Genomic DNA, 19413 nt, shown 5'->3' with positions numbered 1-19413 from the left:
TGGTCCAGCCCACCCGTGCCCGACCTTTGGCTACAACACCCGGTTCGAGTCCATGGTCCAGCCCATATAGGTTGACTCATTAGCTATAGTACCCGGTTCGAGTCCGTGGTCCAGCTTGCACGTGGTGTATTCCCAATTCCTCACTAAAGCTTCAGTTTAGTCTTGATTACTCTCATCTGTAGGTTGAGGTTTTGGAGGTTGGAGATATTCCGATTAAAGTCCGGGACGTAATGAGATCCTGGAATATAATTGGGAATGGTTCAGTCAAAAGTTTGGAAATTGGTAATATTGTGATAGACCTTCTAGCTCCATTATTTTACTTCAACTGTCAGTCCATCTGCCGGGCTTATGGGGGTCCGTGCAGGTGGTTTCTTTTATTGTGCACGAGCGTACCCGTCGGGTTTATGGGAGCCCGGCGGAGTTAGTTAGATTGCTTGTCTTTGTTGCCTGTACGCTCGTGTACATACCCCCCATTTACTACTCTTTGCACTTGATGTGACCCTTTATTTGCATTTCAGTTTACTTTTGCTTATCTTGCTCAGTCGGCCGATGATGCCTACTGGGTACCTGTTGTTTTGGTACTCATGCTACGCTCTGCATCTATTTTGTGATGCAGGTCCGAGCACTAGTAGCCAGCGTTGATCGAGCTTGGAGTAGACTTATCTGGAGACGGGGGTGAGCACACGGCGTTCTGTACTATTTCGGTCTCCATCTGTATATATAGACTTGTCTTCTTCCCTTCGAGACAGTCCAGTCTCTGTTGTCCAGTTTTGGGACTTGTACTCATTTTGTAGTAGCTCTGTACTAGTGACTTCCAGGTTCTGGGAGGGATCTTTATTTGTATATAAGTTTTTGGTTTGCGTCCGCCTGTTTATATTGTTATTTGCCTACTCTTGTTTGATTTCTACCCTCAGACCCATTACTTGTTGTTCCGGGTTACGGGTTGGCTTACCTACTGGTGGGTTATAGTAGGTGCCATCATGACTTGATAAATCGGGTCGTGACAAATTGGTATCAGAGCCCCAGGTTCGTCGGTCTCACTTGTACAGAGCTAACGTCTAGTAGAGTCCTGCAGATCGGTACGGAGACGTCCGTTACTTATCTTCGGGAGGCTACAGGATGTCTTTAGGAACGTGCTGCTTTTGTATCACTGTCGTGCATTGTGTGTCTTATCGATTTCTGAAAATTTTACTTGTACCACTCTTTTATAGGGATGGCTCGCACGCGTGGTAGGGCCCCAGCTAGGGGTAGAGGCCGACCTCGAGGTCGTGCCAGAGCTACAGCACCAGCCCAGGACCGAGAGCAAACTCCAGAGCCGGTGATAGAGCCACCAGCAGCTCCAGCACCGCAGCAGCCGATGGGTCCGGGATCAGCCCAGCCACCGCCCGAGCCTGTGGCAGCTCCAGATATACAGGCGATGCTCGTACAGATACTAGCTGCCATTGGGGGTATGCAGCAGGCCCCAGCTCCAGTTGTTCCAGTACCGCAGGGCCAGCCTACACCAGCGGCACCGATTGTCCAGCCTGACGATTTGGAGAGCGTCATGCCACTACGGGAGCAGAAGATGCTCGGTGTGTTCCTTAGACTATCACCGCCGAGGTTTTCTGGGGCAGTGGGGGAGGATGCCCACGAGTTTCTAGTTACTTGCCGCGAGCGGCTACAGACTTTGGGTTTAGTGGAGTCGAGAGGGGCAGACTTCACCGCTTACCAGTTAGACGGTCCCGCCAGGCAGTGGTGGCGTACATACTTAGAGACCAGGCCAGCTGGGTCTCCACCGGTCACATGGACTGAGTTTTCAGAGGCCTTCTTGGCCCGATTTATTCCCAGGAGCATCAGAGATCAGCTCAGAGATCAGTTTGCTCGGTTAGAGCAGGGCTCCATGACAGTATCAGAGTATGAGGCCCGATTCCACGAGCTCTCCAGGCATGCCGCCATAATATTACCTACTGAGGAGGAGAGGGTTCGTTGTTTTGTTCGGGGTTTGAGACTACAGTTGCGGATTGAGACTCAGTCTTTAGTCTCAGCGGGCCGCTCATTTTTGGATATAGTGGACCATGCCCGCACTATTGAGCAGCTCCGTCGCGAGGCCCAACGGGGCAGCGGCAAGAGATCTAGACAAGAGGATAGCCATGATAGACGCCGTTTCAGACCTCGAGAGTCTTATGATAGATCTCAGCAGAGGTTCCAGTCGGGTCAGTCTAGTAGCCCCTTCCAGGCCTCTCTCCAGGCATCGGAGGGTGATCAGCACCGCCATATTGGTTTTAGTGTCGGTCCTAGTCGGGGCCGAGATAGTTCACAGATGGGTTCTTCTGGTCGGGGTAGCCGACCTCCAGCTCTCAGTCGACAGTCCCAGGGGTGCTATGAGTGTGGGGAGTTAGATCATTGGGCCCGCGAGTGTCCCCATCCCAGGTTAGCCTTACCCGCTCACAGGCAGCTAGGCATGCGCCAGTGCCAGCACCTCCAGCTAGAGGCAGAGGCCAGGGACAGGACCGTAGGGGTGGTCACCAGGGTATATGGGGTGGTCCCCGAGGAGGCATATTAGGGGGTAGAGCCGATGCACATGGTAGGGAAGTCCAGGCCTACTTTTATGAAGCTCCAGCTAGAGCAGATGCTGAGACCTCAGACGATGTGATCACAGGTACAGTGTTATTATGCCATCAGCCCGCATCCGCCTTATTTGATCCAGGCTCTACTTATTCCTATATATCTGTTTATTGTGCTCCTCGATTGAGTATGATCCCAGAGCTATTGGTTGAGCCGTTGCGTGTTTCAACCCCGGTAGGTGATTCTTTAGTAGTGGATCAGGTATTTAGATCCTATGTGGTGACTATTCAGAAGCGAGACACTAGGGTTGATCTTATTTTGCTTGATATGGTGGATTTTGATTTGATTGTGGGTATGGATTGGTTATCTCCCCACCATGCGGTCTTGGATTGCTATGCTAAGACCGTTACTTTAGCCATGCCTGGTATTCCACCAGTGGTGTGGCAGGGCTCTTGTAGTCGCATGCCAATTGGGGTGATATCTTTTGTTCGGGCCCAGAGGTTGATGGCTAGCGGGTGTTTGGCTTATTTAGCTTATGTTAGAGATGTTAGTAGGGAGGGTCCTACCGTGGATTCAGTACCTATTGTTCGAGAGTTTACAGATGTGTTTCCTGCCAATTTGCCTGGTCTCCCTCCTAATCGTGACATTGACTTTTCTATTGAAGTAGAGCCGGGCACTAAGCCCATTTCTATACCACCGTACCGTATGGCCTCCGTAGAGCTCAAGGAGCTCAGTGTTCAGATTCAGGATCTCTTAGATAAGGGATTCATTCGGCCTAGTGTATCGCCTTGGGGTGCCCCAGTCCTCTTCGTAAAGAAGAAGAACGGTACTATGTGATTGTGCATCGACTACAGGCAGTTGAACAAGGTGACGGTGAAGAACTGTTACCCCATGCCTAGGATTGATGATCTATTTGACCAACTTCAGGGTGCCGTGGTATTTTCTAAGATTGATTTAAGATCCGGCTACCACCAGTTGAGGATTAGGGTAGCGGACGTCCCTAAAACTGCATTTAGGACTCGTTACGGCCACTATGAGTTCCTAGTGATGTCTTTTGGGTTGACTAACGCCCCTGCCGCGTTCATGGACTTGATGACTAGGGTGTTTAGGCCGTACTTGGATTTATTTGTCATAGTCTTCATAGAAGACATTCTAGTATACTTGCGGAGCCGGGAGGAGCATGAACAACATTTGAGGATAGTGCTCCAGACTTTGAGAGGCCAGCGACTTTATGCCAAGTTCTCAAAGTGCGAGTTTTGTCTTGAGTCTGTATCATTCTTGGGGCACGTGGTGTCTAAGGATGGCATTATGGTAGATCCCGCTAAGATTGAGGCCATTCGTGATTGGGCCAGGCCCACCTTTGTGACTGAGATTCGTAGCTTCGTCGGATTGGCAGGCTACTATAGGCGTTTTATTGAGGGATTTTCTACTATAGCAGCGCCTTTGACTCGGTTGACTCGCCAAGATGTTCCTTTTGTGTGGTCGGAGGAGTGTGAGAGGAGCTTTCTGAGGCTTAAGGAGTTGCTTACCACCGCTCCTATATTGACTCTTCCAGTTGAGGGCAAGGGGTTTACTGTTTATTGTGACGCATCCAGCATTGGTTTGGGTTGTGTACTGATGCAGCAGGGCCGCGTTATTGCTTATGCGTCGAGGCAGCTTAAGTCGCACGAGCGCAACTACCTCACTCATGACTTAGAGTTGGCGGTGGTGGTTTTTGCGCCTATGATTTGGAGGCATTACCTGTATGGAGTTCGATGCGAGATCTATACTAATCACAGGAGCCTTCACTACATTACGAGCCAGAGAGATCTTAATTCGAGACAGCGCCGTTGGATTGAGCTCCTGAAGGACTATGACCTCTCTATTCTCTACCATCCGGGCAAGGCAAATGTAGTAGCGGACGCCTTGAGTCGGAAGGCAGTGAGTATGGGTATTCTAGCTTTTCTTTCTACTACGGAGCGACCATTAGCTTTGGACATCCAGTCCTTAGCTAACCGGATGGTACGGCTTGATATCTCTGATTCCCGGTGTGTACTAACTTATGTGGATGCTTAGTCATCTCTGCTGGATCGGATTCGCAGCCGTCAGTTTGAGGATGAGGACTTAGTAGCACTTCGAGATCGAGTTTTGGGAGGTGACACTGGCCTGGCTACCTTAGATTTAGATGGGGTCTTAAGATTTGGTGATCGACTTTGTGTTCCAAGAGTTGGGGGTTTGATTCAGATGATTCTTACCGAGGCCCATGACTCCAAATATTCTATTCATCCGGGCACAGCTAAGATGTATCGGGACTTGAGACAGCACTACTGGTGGAGCGGCATGAGGAGAGATATTGCGGATTATGTATCGCGTTGCTTGAGTTGTCAGCAGGTTAAGGCCGAGCATTTGAGGCCTGGTGGTGAGCTTCAGAGATTACCCATTCCTGAGTGGAAATGGGAGAGGATCACCATGGACTTCGTTGTAGGATTACCCCGCACTTCCCGTGGTCTTGATAGTATTTGGGTCATCGTGGATCGATTGACCAAGTCAGCACACTTCATTCCTGTCCATACTTCCTACAGTGCTGAGAGGTTAGCCCGTATCTACATTCGAGAGGTGGTTCGTCTTCATGGTGTGCCTGTTTCCATCATCTCAGATCGGGGCCCACAGTTCACATCTAGCTTCTGGAGGACCTTCCAGGATGAGTTGGGTACCCGTGTTGACCTTAGCACAGCTTTCCACCCGCAGACTGATGGTCAGTCGGAGCGCACGATTCAGGTTCTTGAGGACATGTTGCGGGCTTGTGTTATGGATTTTGGGGGTCAGTGGGACCAGTATTTGCCTTTGGCAGAGTTTGCGTATAACAACAGCTACCACTCGAGTATTCAGATGGCCCCATTTGAGGCCTTATATGGTAGGCGTTGTCGCACTCCAGTTGGTTGGTTTGAGTCTACAGAGCCCAGGCCGCACGGTATAGACTTGATGTGAACGGCTTTAGATCATGTGAGGGTGATTCAAGATAGGCTCAGGACAGCCCAGAGTAGACATCAGAGTTATGCAGACCGTAGGCGTCGACCGTTGAAATTTGTTGTTGGTGATAGAGTATTCCTCCGTGTGTCGCCCATGAAGGGTGTAATGAGATTTGGGAGGCGGGGCAAGCTTAGCCCCAGGTATATAGGTCTTTTTGAGATATTGAGGACAGTTGGGGAGGTCGCATATGAGTTAGCTTTGCCCCCGGCCTTTTCAGCTATTCACCCAGTTTTTCATGTTTTGATGTTGCGCCGGTATGTTCCAGATGAGTCCCATGTGATTCAGTATGATACAGTTGCTTGGATGAAAGTTTGAGATACATTGAGGAGCCAGTTGCTATTTTGGCCAGAGATGTCAGACGGTTGCGTTCCAGAGCCATTCCTGTGGTTAAGGTCCATTGGAGACATCGTCCAGTTGAGGAGGCTACCTGGGAGACCGAGCATGAGATGCGGGCATAGTTCCCCGGCTTATTTGAGCATTTAGGTACTTCTTGACTCTTACTTTCGCGGACGAAAGTTCTTTTAGTAGTGGATATTGTAATGACCCTCCAGGTCATTTTTAAATTAAAGCATTCCTTCCCTTGTTTAGAGCATTCCTGTAGCGACCCCAAGTCATTTATGACTTGCTGGCATTGACTGTTCGGTCGCCTGGTCGTTCGTTTGGGTTTTAGGCCCGTTTTCCTGTTTTAGAGATTTTATAACTTGAAAAGTTGACTTTGGTCAACCTTCTTGGAAGACGTGCTCAGGTGAAAATTTTGACAGCTAGGTTAGCTTCGGAATATCGATTTTGGTCTAGAACGACCCTTTGTTCACTTCCCGAGGCTTTAGATGGCAGTTGTGGAATCTAGCTCAAAACGATACTGGGTGTGGGACCCACTTTTCATCGAAGCGATCCCCAAATGGAAATTCCAACTTCACCGTTGAGTCCGAAATATCATTTTCAATCAGATTCCATATATGGTTTGTATTTTTTCGACTCCGAACAAGTCCGGAAAATCAAAATTTAAGTTTGAAGGGTTGTAGAATTCTAACGCGGTGGTGACGTGGCAGAGCCACGTGACACCACGTGGCAGCGGAGTGAAATCTGGAAATTTCCAAACTTTAGGACGATTTTCGTCCATTATTTCTTTCACATCTTCAACATAAGATTTCTCCTCCATTTTAAGCTCAAATTAGGTGATTCAAAAGGCTAACTTCAAGAGAATTTCGTGGGGAATCTAGAGGTGCTCTCAGAAACGTGAGAGGAGGCATCGTTTGAGGTAAGGAATCGAATTCAGCTACTGCTAGAGTGATTTTCGGAATGAATTGTTGTTGAATTTTGAAATATTAGATCTTGATCATCTTAGGTCCGTTTTGAGTCATTCTTGAGGCTAACTTGTAGAGTTTTTCGCAAGGATCGTCGTGGTATAATCTGTTTGGGTTGGAAGGGTCTCGTTTTTCCAGAAATGGGTGATCAAGGGACTGCTAATTTTAATTGTTGTGGCTGATTTGCTATGTTTTAAGCATCTGTTTGTGCTAAATTTTGGGGTATTAGTTTAGTAAGGTATTTGGGACGTTTTCACGGATTCGTTTTCGGGATTCCAATTGTGGGTCCCACAATCCCGTTTTACACCCGATTTTGGGTCCGTCTCCAAAAAATATAATTTTAGTGTCAACATATTCGTAATGACAAGGTGATTAGCCTTTTGTTAGTGGGGAAGCATTTGGAGACCGTTCGGAGGGGAAAAGCTCCGGTACCGTGAGTTGGAGCACGCGTGGTCGGCTTTCAGGTAGGCTATGGCTTTCCCTCGTGAGATTGAGCATGTTTAGGCATTTGTTTATTGATTTGCTTGAGTATGGAGGGGTTCGGGTGTCGAGCATGCTAAATTTCTATAATCCCTGCCTTAGACCTTATTTCGAGAAAGTGTTGGATTATGACAGCATGTCTCTTGACATTATTGAACATCCATACCTTGTGGTGTATATAATAATATTGATTTGAAGTATGTTTGGCCTTAGTCTAGTGTTGCCATAAACTTGCGAGGTTTCGAATGTCGTTGGGCAGTAGAATTTTTTCCGACGTCGTTTCGGACGGTCAGCTCCTTATAGACTGATATAGCAGACTTAAGTCTAATAGTCTGAGCCTTAGCTAGACGGTAACTCAGCTTATGACCTTGTATCCATAATGCCCTGCTTTTCTATCGACTACAGTACCCGGTTAGAGTCTGTGGTCGAGCTTACTTATGTCCAGGCTTAGCTACAGTACCCGGTTAGAGTCCTTGGTCCAGCTTACCTGTGATCTGGTTTTGGCTACAGTACCCGGTTAGAGTCCGTGGTCCAGCCCACCCGTGCCCAACCTTTGGCTACAGCACCCGGTTCGAGTCCGTGGTCCAGCCCATATAGGTTGACTCAATAGCTATAGTACCCGGTTCGAGTCCGTGGTCCAGCTTGCACGTGGTGTATTCCCAATTCCTCACTAAAGCTTCAGTTTAGTCTTGATTACTCTCATCTGTAGGTTGAGGTTTTGGAGGTTGGAGAGATTCCGGTTAAAGTCCGGGACGTAATGAGATCTTGGAATATGATTGGGAATGGTTCAGTTACAAGTCCGGAAATTGGTAATATTGTGATAGACCTTCTAGCTCCATTATTTTACTTCAACTGTCAGTCCATCTGCCGGGCTTATGGGGGTCCGTGCAGGTGGTTTCTTTTATTGTGCACGAGCGTACCCGTCGGGTTTATGGGAGCCCGGCGGAGTTAGTTAGATTGCTTGTCTTTGTTGCCTGTACGCTCGTGTACATACCCCCCATTTACTACTCTTTGCACTTGATGTGACCCTTTATTTGCATTTCAGTTTACTTTTGCTTATCTTGCTCAGTCGGCCGATGATGCCTACTGGGTACCTGTTGTTTTGGTACTCATGCTACGCTCTGCATCTATTTTGTGATGCAGGTCCGAGCACTAGTAGCCAGCGTTGATCGAGCTTGGAGTAGACTTATCTGGAGACGGGGGTGAGCACACGGCGTTCTGTACTATTTCGGTCTCCATCTGTATATATAGACTTGTCTTCTTCCCTTCGAGACAGTCCAGTCTCTGTTGTCCAGTTTTGGGACTTGTACTCATTTTGTAGTAGCTCTGTACTAGTGACTTCCAGGTTCTGGGAGGGATCTTTATTTGTATATAAGTTTTTGGTTTGCGTCCGCCTGTTTATATTGTTATTTGCCTACTCTTGTTTGATTTCTACCCTCAGACCCATTACTTGTTGTTCCGGGTTACGGGTTGGCTTACCTGCTGGTGGGTTATACTAGGTGCCATCATGACTTGATAAATCGGGTCGTGACAAAGATGAAGCAAGAAAGCCTAAAGATCGCCAAGAGAACTCAGCGAATCGCCGATTTACCCCTAGACCGTCTAATTTTATAGAATAGTGAGCTTGAAACGGGAAAAACCTTGGCGAACTGCATTCTCTATCAGCGAAGGAAAATTTTGATTGGTCAATCCCCTAAGTACCTTTTTCCTATTTGGTTGTTCCTAGTTACTTGTTGAGGCTATTTTTTTATCCACAAATTCGTCACTCTGACATTGTGTCAACCCTCAAGTTTCATTACTGGTTTCCACAAATCTCTAGTTCGTTAGCTACCATCTTCTTATTTAAATTCAATATATAACTACTCTCTATGGGATCGACCCCAACTCTTTTGTTGGGTTTATACTGCTTAATTATCATCTACACCTAGTATCGGATGAAGTGTAGTTGATACGTTAATCAATCATCTTCTTTTTTATGAATTTACTCACATGTTTCAATTATTTTTGAAGGTCTATCGAAAGAGAACTTTGGGAGATATGAAATTTGAGGATACCATTTTAGCAAAGCAATTAGGTGTGGAACTCTTAACTTTTTCACGCTCCAGAATTGTATATATACGTGGTTATTGTTAATTCCTTGGCCTTTATAAAGGCAATGACGTATTCAGGATTTTTAGGTTGTGGATGCTTCGATCAGGGGTGGAGCTAGGTGGGGATTCCTGGGTTCGGATGAACCGAGTAGATTTTCTGTAGACCCTGTATTTGTACTAGAAAATTATATATATATATATACTAGTTTTACGGCACGTGTGTTGCACATGTGTATCGTATATGTAGTTTATGATGTTGTAAAACAAAATTAATATTACTAAATTAAAGCTTTTTAGTAAATAATTATAATTGAACAAACATAGGACAAGTGCTTTTAAATTATTAATACATATTGTCATAGCGTTACTTGTATTTTGGGATCAAAATGACCATATATCATTAAAACATTTTAAAATACATTCAAAGATTAAATATGGAGAAAGTGACATTTCTTTAATAATATTATTTCTTACTTCACTCAATTTTGTAAATAAATCTAACCAACAAAATAGAAAAAAATATCCATTCAAAAAATGTCACCAATAGCCTTTCCTCTTGAGGTTATGAACGTACACCTTTTAAGTAGAAATTTTGTCTTAAATATTCATACTTTGAAATTTAGTATGTGCATGAGCCTAATAAGGATTACCATAAGTATTTCAAAATTTTATTTTTATATACAACATATCTTTTACAAAATATTATTACTTGATTAATATTTGAGTAAGGCTATCATAGAGAGGTAATTTTACCAATAAAATGTACTTGGTTGTTATCATGAATGATGGTTATATATATACTTCAGTAGAATAATTTAATTTTAATATATGAATAACATCACGTATGGTGAAAACAAATTCATTTCATTAAGTTTCTACCTTATCTTTGTGAAATTGTAGTCTTCTTCTTTTTTCTACCGCATACATATTATATAGTTGTTGTCTAATGAAAGTATCTAGTATCTTATAGAATTTGTATGATGATATACAATTTTTAAAGTTTTCTATAATAAAACTTAATAGATGAATAAATTATTTATAGAACCATTAATTTGATTTAAGATCATTTTATGATCAATCACTATTTTCTTATATATTTTTATATAGCTAGTAAGGAGTGTATCTTGTGATATAAAGAAAAATTATATGGAACAATACATAGACCATGAAGAAGGAAAATGAAAGTATATGTTCATGCTAGATTCAATCTAGTGTTCTATATCATTTAAATCTCTTGCCACCAACACTTTACTTTCTCCGTTATTTTACATACATATCTATTAAAAAATAGTTATTATCATGGCTATGTTATCATATTATAAGTAAAAGTGAAAATCGATTTTTGAAATAGTGAATTTAACATCAAAACTAATAATTCAATGGACTACGTTGATATCCATTGTTTCAGAAAAATTAGGAAGAAACTCCTTCGTTTGAGGGAAAAGAATAAAAAAAAAAAAGAAGAAATATCTTACCCGAATAATATGCCTTTTTTCATATCTGTTTAATATTATTGTCTCTTCCACAACTTTTCGTCACTGTTAACTCATGAAAATGGTAAGAAAAATACGATTGTGAATTGATGAATGATTTGTAAAAAAAATTTCACCAACTCTTTCTTATGAGGTACCTCGAATTTTGTTGAATTTTGAACTTAATCAATTGTTGCAAATAACACTTGAGATTTTTTAAGAAGAAGAAGAGTAGAGAACTTAAAGAAATTGTAGTTTAAAAGTGTGAGAAAACCCCTCTATTTATAGGTACCAAATAGTAGTATGAATATGTGTTAAATGTGCCTTATTTAAAAAGTCACAACCTTTCGAAAAAGTCATTGCTTATCGAAAATGTCACAACCCGAAGTTGGATGATGATATAAATTTTTAAAATTTTTCTACAATAAAAATTAATAGATGAATAAAATTTAAAGTATTATTTATAGAATCATTAATTTGATTGAAGATCATTTTATGATCAATCACTATTTTCTTATATATTTTTATATATAATGAGTGTATCTTGTGATATAAAGAAAAATTATATGGACAATACATAGACCATGAAGAAGGAAAATGAAAATATATGTTCATGCTAAATTCAATCTAGTGTTCTATATCATTAAATTTTCTTGCCACCAACACTTTACTTTCTCCGTTATTTTACATACATATCTATTAAAAAATAGTTATTATCATGGCTATGTTATCATATTATAAGTAAAAATGAAAATCTATTTTTGAAATAGTGAATTTAACATCAAAACTAATAATTTAATAGACTACGTTAATACACATTGTTTTAGAAAAAATAGGAAGAAACTCCTTCGTTTGAGGTAAAGAATAAAAAAAAAAACAACGAAGAAATATTTTACCCAAATCATATGCCTTTTTCATATATGTTTAATATTATGGTCTCTTCCACAACTTTTCGTTACTGTTAACTCATGATATTGGTAAGAAAAATACGATTGTGAATTGATGAATGATTTGCAATAATTTTTTCACCAACTCGTTCGTATGAGGTACCTCAAATATTGTTGAATTTTGAACTTAATCAATTGTTGCAAATAACACTTGAGATTTTTTAAGAAGAAGAAGAGTAGATAACTTAAAGAAATGGTAGTTTAAAAGTGTGAGGAAACCCCTGTATTTATAGGTATCAAATAGTAGTATGAATAGGTGTTAAATTTATGGGTCTGCCCCGTCTAAAGGTATGAAGGTAAAGTTATTACTCATGAACGTTTTTGTATCATATTATAAAAAGTATGTTAGGATTATTCATTAGTTTTACTTGTTAGGTTTATTCATTAGGTTTACTACAAGAATTAGTCATCGAGGTGGTTGAAAGTGTTTAACTGTGATGTGGGGTCGACCCAAGTGTTATTTACACTTGTTTTGAAATTGAAAGAGAACCAACTAACGGATGAACTAGCGTATTGACTTAATGTTGACAATTTCTTAACTTTTTGATTCTTTTTATTCTTGTACGTGAAAAAATCCGTCAAAAACATGCACAAAAAATTACTGTTATTTCTATTTTTTTAATTTTTTTTTTATAATTTTAGAATTAGAACGGACTAGTTAGTTTTATCCTATTTTATTTTATTTTATTTAGTTCTATCTTATGTTGTTCCTTTTTGAAGAACTATTGTTTGGTTTTGATTGATGTATAAATTATGTTGGAAAGAAATTAAAGCTAGTTATATTGATTTATTTTTATAAAAAAACATTCATTCAAATGGTGGAAAGATGAATTTGATACAAAGAAGTATCTAAATTCATTCTTTCAATAATTTTGAGTTATTTTCTTTCAAACCATATCCAATAGGCTTGACACGTTTTCTTAATTAATTGTCATAGTTTAAATACTGAAAAATCTCTTGACATAGATTTTCTTTGAAGTTACTCATAAAACAAAAACAAATAATTTAAGTATTAGGGAATACTCCTTTAATAGACATGATCAATTCATATTTTTAGTGGATCAAATTTTAAAATATGAGATTCAAAACTATATTGACCCTCCAGGTTATTTATGTGTTTATTCCTTCCTTTCATCGTTTAGAGCATTTCTATAGCTACCCCAAGTCATTTATGACTTGGTGGGACTAATAGTTCGGTCACCTGATCGTTCTTTTGATCTTTATGTGAGTTTGTGTTTTGGAGTTTTTGAACCTTGGACGGTTGATTTCGATCAAAGGTTTAGGAAGGCGACCTCAGAATCCAATTTTGACAGTACTATCAGATTCAAAAGAGTCATTTTAGGCTAGTGGCATGGACGGTGTCACACTTTATTTTGAACTAGCCGAAACAGTTTACAACATAATATGGCTGTCACTTTGGTTTTCCAAAATTTCTTAGAGTCGTCACCTAATTTTAAGGAAAATATTAGGTTTTTTAAATATGTAAATGTAAGCTCTATTTTAATTTGTGAAACCGATGAGATTCTAGGTATGGGTCTTGGTTACTCGAGGAGAAGGTGTTAAGCATCCCTCAGAGCCTATCCGAAGATAGTCCTTAAACTCAGTTTAGGAAAATTTATTCATTTACTTTCTTTAAAATTAGCGATAAGTGTGTTTGATTAATTCGAGAAAAAGGGCAAAATACAAGATATGCCATATGTACGTCTATAATAAATGTATACAACAAAATTAATAGTAGTATATTTATCAAGCGATAAAATAAATAAGTAAATAAATAAGCGTACTTGAAATGTATGACAATTTTATATCTTAGAAAATATAGATGCATCTTACATAAACTTATCCTAAATAAATAGGTAAATGTTGAGTTTAAAGGATAGAAAAATTTGTCTTTTGATTTATATATAGAATTAAGATTAAAATAAGGGATAAGGGTTTGAAAAATACCCTAACTTTGGTCGGATTAGCTGTTGCGATACTAAACTTTCATGAGGACCTATTACCTCCCTAGACTATTTAATATTGTATTTTAAACATATATATTTGTCCACATGGACATAAAAAATAATGCAAAATTATAAATAGTAATGTGTCCACGTGGGCACATATATACCCTTAAAATACACTATTAAATAGTTTAGGGGGTAAAAAATATGATATTAAATAGTCTAGGGAGGTAATAGGTCCTTATGAAAGTTTAGTATCGCAACAGCAAATTCGACCAATGTTGGGGTATTTTTCAGACACTTATCCCCTAAAATAAAATAAAATAGAGGGGTGTAAATATATAGTATTACGTGCGATATATAGTTGAATGAAAACATATAAAACGGAATTCTTGAAAATACACAAATAAATAATAATAATAATAATACTAAATGCTAAAATATTATATAAAGTTTGTAATCTTAGCTAGATTTGTTATAAAGTATAGTATGTACATGTATGTTGTTTAAATCACATGAGCATTTATTATTTTATTTACATGTAGGGACAAAATGACGATAAATACATACGTAGTAAAATAATATGTATGTGTTAGTGTAGAAATTTACAATTTATAAAAGAAGTAACATTCATAAAAGAGATAGTAGATACGAAAAAATAATATAATATATGTAACAAAATAATACATAAAATATAGGAAAGATTGGGTGAAAATAATATGTATACAATGAGTATGGCTACTCTGTATTTTTAAACCTTTTGGCATATCTAAAATATTGAAATAGTATACCAAGACATTAAAATATTTTAGCAATATTTCATTTGAAAAATAACAATAATGATAATAATAAATACAATTTTTCATAGGGGGTGATGTAAAGAATATAAAATAGGCATAGCTATTGAGACTTATATAATAGTTGCATTATTTTGTTTGATAAAATATAAGACTAATTTCCTTACTTATTTTTCTTTAAAATGTTTCTAAAAGTAATTATTTTAGGCTTCAAGTAGTGTCAAATTCATTTAGAAATACTAAACCATAATTTTTTTTTCCTCAACTTAAAAGGCCTAAGTGAATGTTATTATAGCCTTTAAACTAGTTTCAAATTCATTTGGGAGTTTTAAATGTAACACCTCGGACTTAGAAGAGCTAAGTTAGAAAGAGTTAAATTGAGATTCGCACAAGTGCTCTTTAATTTTTAAATTTTTGGGTCAACTTCAAACGGCCATAACTCTTAGCACATAAAGAGTTAGGTGGCCCATAAGATATCAAATCGAAGGTCTCCGGGTCCTCTTTGCAACACCACCAAGTTTGCCTCAATCAAAGCTCTGCGTAAAAAATTATGACTGATTTACTAGAGACGCACAAGCCTGGCAGCAGGTCCGCGATAGCTCCGCGTTACGGAGCCAATACAGACCTCACTGCCCGCTGGAAAATTATTCCGACTTCTAGCTCGTTTTATTTATTTTTAAGGGTATTTTAGTCCTAAAAACCCTTAGAAAGTCATCTAAATTACCCTAATCGTGTAGAAAAATCAGTTTTCATAATCAAACCCTCTCACTCACTCCTAAATGTCTATGCTCAAGAACTTCAAGAAGACGTTAATGCTAGGGTTCATCTACCAAGATATTCCTTCAAGTTTCATCAAGCACATTGTTCTTCCAGGTATGTGAGGTTTCTCATAGTGATGGAATTGTTCTTCCTCACGCCAATCATGTAGTCATTCCATTAAATTCATTGATGAATTTGTTTATGTAAAGGTTCTTGATGAATTCTTGAATTTTAAGTTCGTCGTTTAATAATGGTGGTTTTGCGAATGAGGGTTGTTTCTTGATCGATTTTGAGTGAGATTTCATGAAATTATTTTGAGTTATTGAATCAAAAAGGAATTTGGAAGAAACCAATATATCCTAAACGAATTAGGACCCTAAAGATTGTAGGAAATTTTGATTTTGGGGTGTGTCACGACCCAAGAGTACCCCCTAGATGTGACACGGCGTATAGGACTCCAGAAAGCCTCATACAAGCCTCATAGCATATCATAACATAAGATAATAGAAAATGGTGCGAAAATTTAAAAGTTTTTTCTTTTACGATCGAAGTCTTTTATAAGAATAAGCGGAAGTCTACACTTTGTCTCAAACCATCTATAACCATTAGAACTAAAACTTTGGGACGCAGCCCATACAAAAGCTCTAAACATATAATGAAAGACTTAAAGGACATAGTGGTCAAGCCCTTGAATTCTATGAGGACTTACCAAACTTCTTCTTTTTGATCTACTATGATCCTAGCCACGAGGATGGAAGTCGATATCACCAAACCCTACACTTTATAAAAAATGTAGAAAATATGGGTTAGCACAAAAATGTACCAAGTATGATAGCCATGCATAAAAATCCTTGAAAACATGCTAAAAAGGACATTTTAGTTGAAAAGCATGCATTTTACTAAGTTTGAGAAATCATCATGCACATTAGCATAAAAGCATAAGTCACAAGCATGTTCATTATATAGGTCACTATAGCATAATAGAACCATCTTATAGGTAACCCTAAGTTATACTTGTGCAATTCATAGATAAAGATTCCATAATCTCATCCATACTAAATACCACTATTAGGCCATCATAACTATACTTACCATTCTTTATTCTCATCTTTAGTTAATACTCATAGACAAGGAACCTTCACATTTAACAAGTCATGACAAGGAAAGCAACTCATAGCAACAATCCAAGTTAAGCATTCATCAGTGCATTTAGCCTTCATGTCAACATTCTCAATAACATCATTATAAACATACTTATTTCATAAGACATTATAACATTTGAGAAACATACCATGACCACTCTCAAAGCCTACTTGTGCAATACATGGATGAAGTCTCATACCCCCACCACACTTCATTGAACTTCTTGAGTCACCAAAGTACATAACTCACATTTTGTTCATGATGAGAATAAGCCCTAACCGACATAGACCATGTGAGAAAATCATGGAATTCGGTGTCATGTCCCACGCCGAAAAGCTTCCACCTTACAATATTCACTCAGTGTTAAGCATTAAATTCCCATGGAGTAGTTCATTCTCTTTTAACATTATTACACATGAAGGGGTGCCATTTGCCTACCAGTTTAAGGTACATTATTACACACTTGAAAGGGATGCCATTATCCTACCGATTCAAGGTACATTATTACACACATGAAATGGATGTCATTAGCCTACCAGTTCAAGGTACATCATTAGAATAACTCATTGAATCCTCATGAAAGGGATACCATTGGTCTACCTATTCAAGGTTCATCATTACAATAGTTCATTGACTCATCATAAAATGGATACCATTGGTCTACCGATTCAAGACAAAGCCTTAGGATACTTCATTAGTCATTTATGAAAGGGATGCCATTGGCCTACCGATTCAAGGTTCATTAAAATCACTTTTAATTACACATGAAGAAGATTCCCTTTGCCTATCAATTCAAGGTATATCAATCAAGATTAATTTTATTCACACATGAATGGGATGCCATTGGCCTACCGATTCATTTGTGTGAGGAAAGCCTTTCACATCATCACAATTACATCATAGTCATACTCACTTTATACTCAAGTATTCATAAAGCATGTACATAAACATCATGATCATGATTCATCAACACATCTAGGATTACTTCATTAGACATGGATAACAACATGATTCAAATAGTTCAATTACTACAAGCACGGTCATGATATTCATCTTTCTACAATTCACCCACATCACAAGTTCATAAATTGGAGACATGGTGATTTCATGGTTTCTTGGGGGAAATTCAATATAAAACCATATAAATTCCTCAATAAATACATAATTCAAGTAATCAATCCATAACATTCATAATTCGATAACATTCTACTCACATCAATCAATACCCACACTTTAAGATCCAATTTGGAAGAATTGGGGGAATTCAAGTATTCTTGAGGAACTCATCTTAAAAATAGTACGTAATCATCAATTTGATCATAATATAAAGCAATTAAACCATTATAAACGTTTTTGAAGTGAATCCATGACTTGGAGTAAAACCCTAGCTTTCCGGGTAAAGTTACAAGTTTGAAATTGAGTTTGGAGGGACTCCATGGATGAAAACTATCCATGGATCAAAGACTACCATACCTAGATGAAGAATCTCCACGAAATTGAGTAGAAACGGCTGCTCCTTCAACCCTAGACTCCACCTTCTTCTTCTTCTTCTTTGGGATTCTACAGAGAGAATTATTTAGGGGAAAGTTGGTTATAATTTGGGGTCTTAGGATTTATGAGGTGGTTAATGAATTAAAAACACTTAAATAGGTTAATTAATACTATACAAAATGACTCCACTTAATAATAACTAAAAAGGAAATTACCTAAAAGTCCCTTACCTTGGCCGAGATTTAGACAGATTTGCAGGCATGACCCATGACCTAGGATCCATGGTCCGTGAGTGGACTCATGTGGCATCCTGTAGGTCCTTAGGTGGTATCCTGAAGCTCCCCATTTGGGGTCTTGACCCACTAGGCGTGGATGAACCTACGCCCCATAGGTCCCAACCGTGGCTCACTTCATGGGGCAGATTTGGGGTTAGGCCTTAGGGTCCTCCTCAAGGAACCTTGGTTGGTCCTTGGGGATTCGTACCTCAACGTTTAACCCCTAGAACCCTTATTCTAAGTACGGGAAGACATTTTACAATTATAACCCACACATCAAACTCTAAAACTCTCACGTAAGGCTCTAGTTTCACCTACTAGTTTTTCGAGTGTTACAGGGTGGGACGAAGATGGATCCCTCTCCACGTAGCGGAGAGGATATGGAGTCATATGCCTTAAAATTCAAGGAAAAGAGTTTAAACTCTCTCTCCGCGTCGCAGAAAGAATACATACTCCCCTGTCTCAAATTTTCATTGTGTGTTTTTTTCAAATCATATGTTGCTCTCTTCTTGATATTTATCCTTAGATTTTTCCTCAATCATTGAGAGATGCTTCATATCCTAATCAAATGTCTTAAATTACGTTTTATTGCTTTTCCAAATCAAGGTAAAGTTAAGAAAGAAAGTTCAAAGGTTCTATTTCATACGAAACTTAAGAGTTTCTCAATGCTATATATATATATATATATGCCTATATACTTCTGTTGATCATTGAACTTAAAGATAAGTTCACAAATGCATGTTTTCAAGAATGTATGTATGTCTAAGGTTTGAAAAATATTTCAACAAGTAAAAAGTCCCTTCTTTGAAATGGGTAATATTGAGCATAAAGTTATATAAAATGTTTTGGAACTAGTATCGAGTACCGAATAGGGGTAGAGATTCCTATGGTAGGCCTCACCGAAGGTTTCACAGGTCAGTCTATCCAGCCTTTTTAGGTAGCACTTTAAAACTTCAGAGGGTGAGAGGTACAACCAGAATGATTGGTATGGGATAGAGTTTCAGGGGTTCACTATCAGGTCATTTAAGCCATAATGACTGTTATTTTATTAGCCAATCTTCATAGGTTTGCTATGGTCGTGGCGAGATTAACTATTGGTGTAGACACTATCCCCGGTGAGGGATGATTGTACCTGCTCCATATTTAGCTCAACCAG

At 39.1% G+C, this 19413-nt stretch overlaps 1 protein-coding gene and 1 pseudogene across 1 annotated transcript in view; both read left to right on the top strand.

Moving 5' to 3' along the window:
- LOC125877221 (cyclin-T1-3-like) overlaps positions 1-19413 on the top strand; it is a 557390-nt gene that overhangs the window by 379650 nt on the left and 158327 nt on the right. The window lies entirely within an intron of this gene.
- LOC125877416 (uncharacterized) lies at positions 626-8289 on the top strand (annotated as a pseudogene).

The sequence above is a fragment of the Solanum stenotomum genome, chromosome 9, assembly GCF_019186545.1.
Source record: "Solanum stenotomum isolate F172 chromosome 9, ASM1918654v1, whole genome shotgun sequence".
Taxonomy (NCBI): Eukaryota; Viridiplantae; Streptophyta; class Magnoliopsida; order Solanales; family Solanaceae; genus Solanum; species Solanum stenotomum.
Note: the sequence above shows the minus strand (reverse complement) of the source record. Positions and strands in the feature narration are given on the sequence as shown.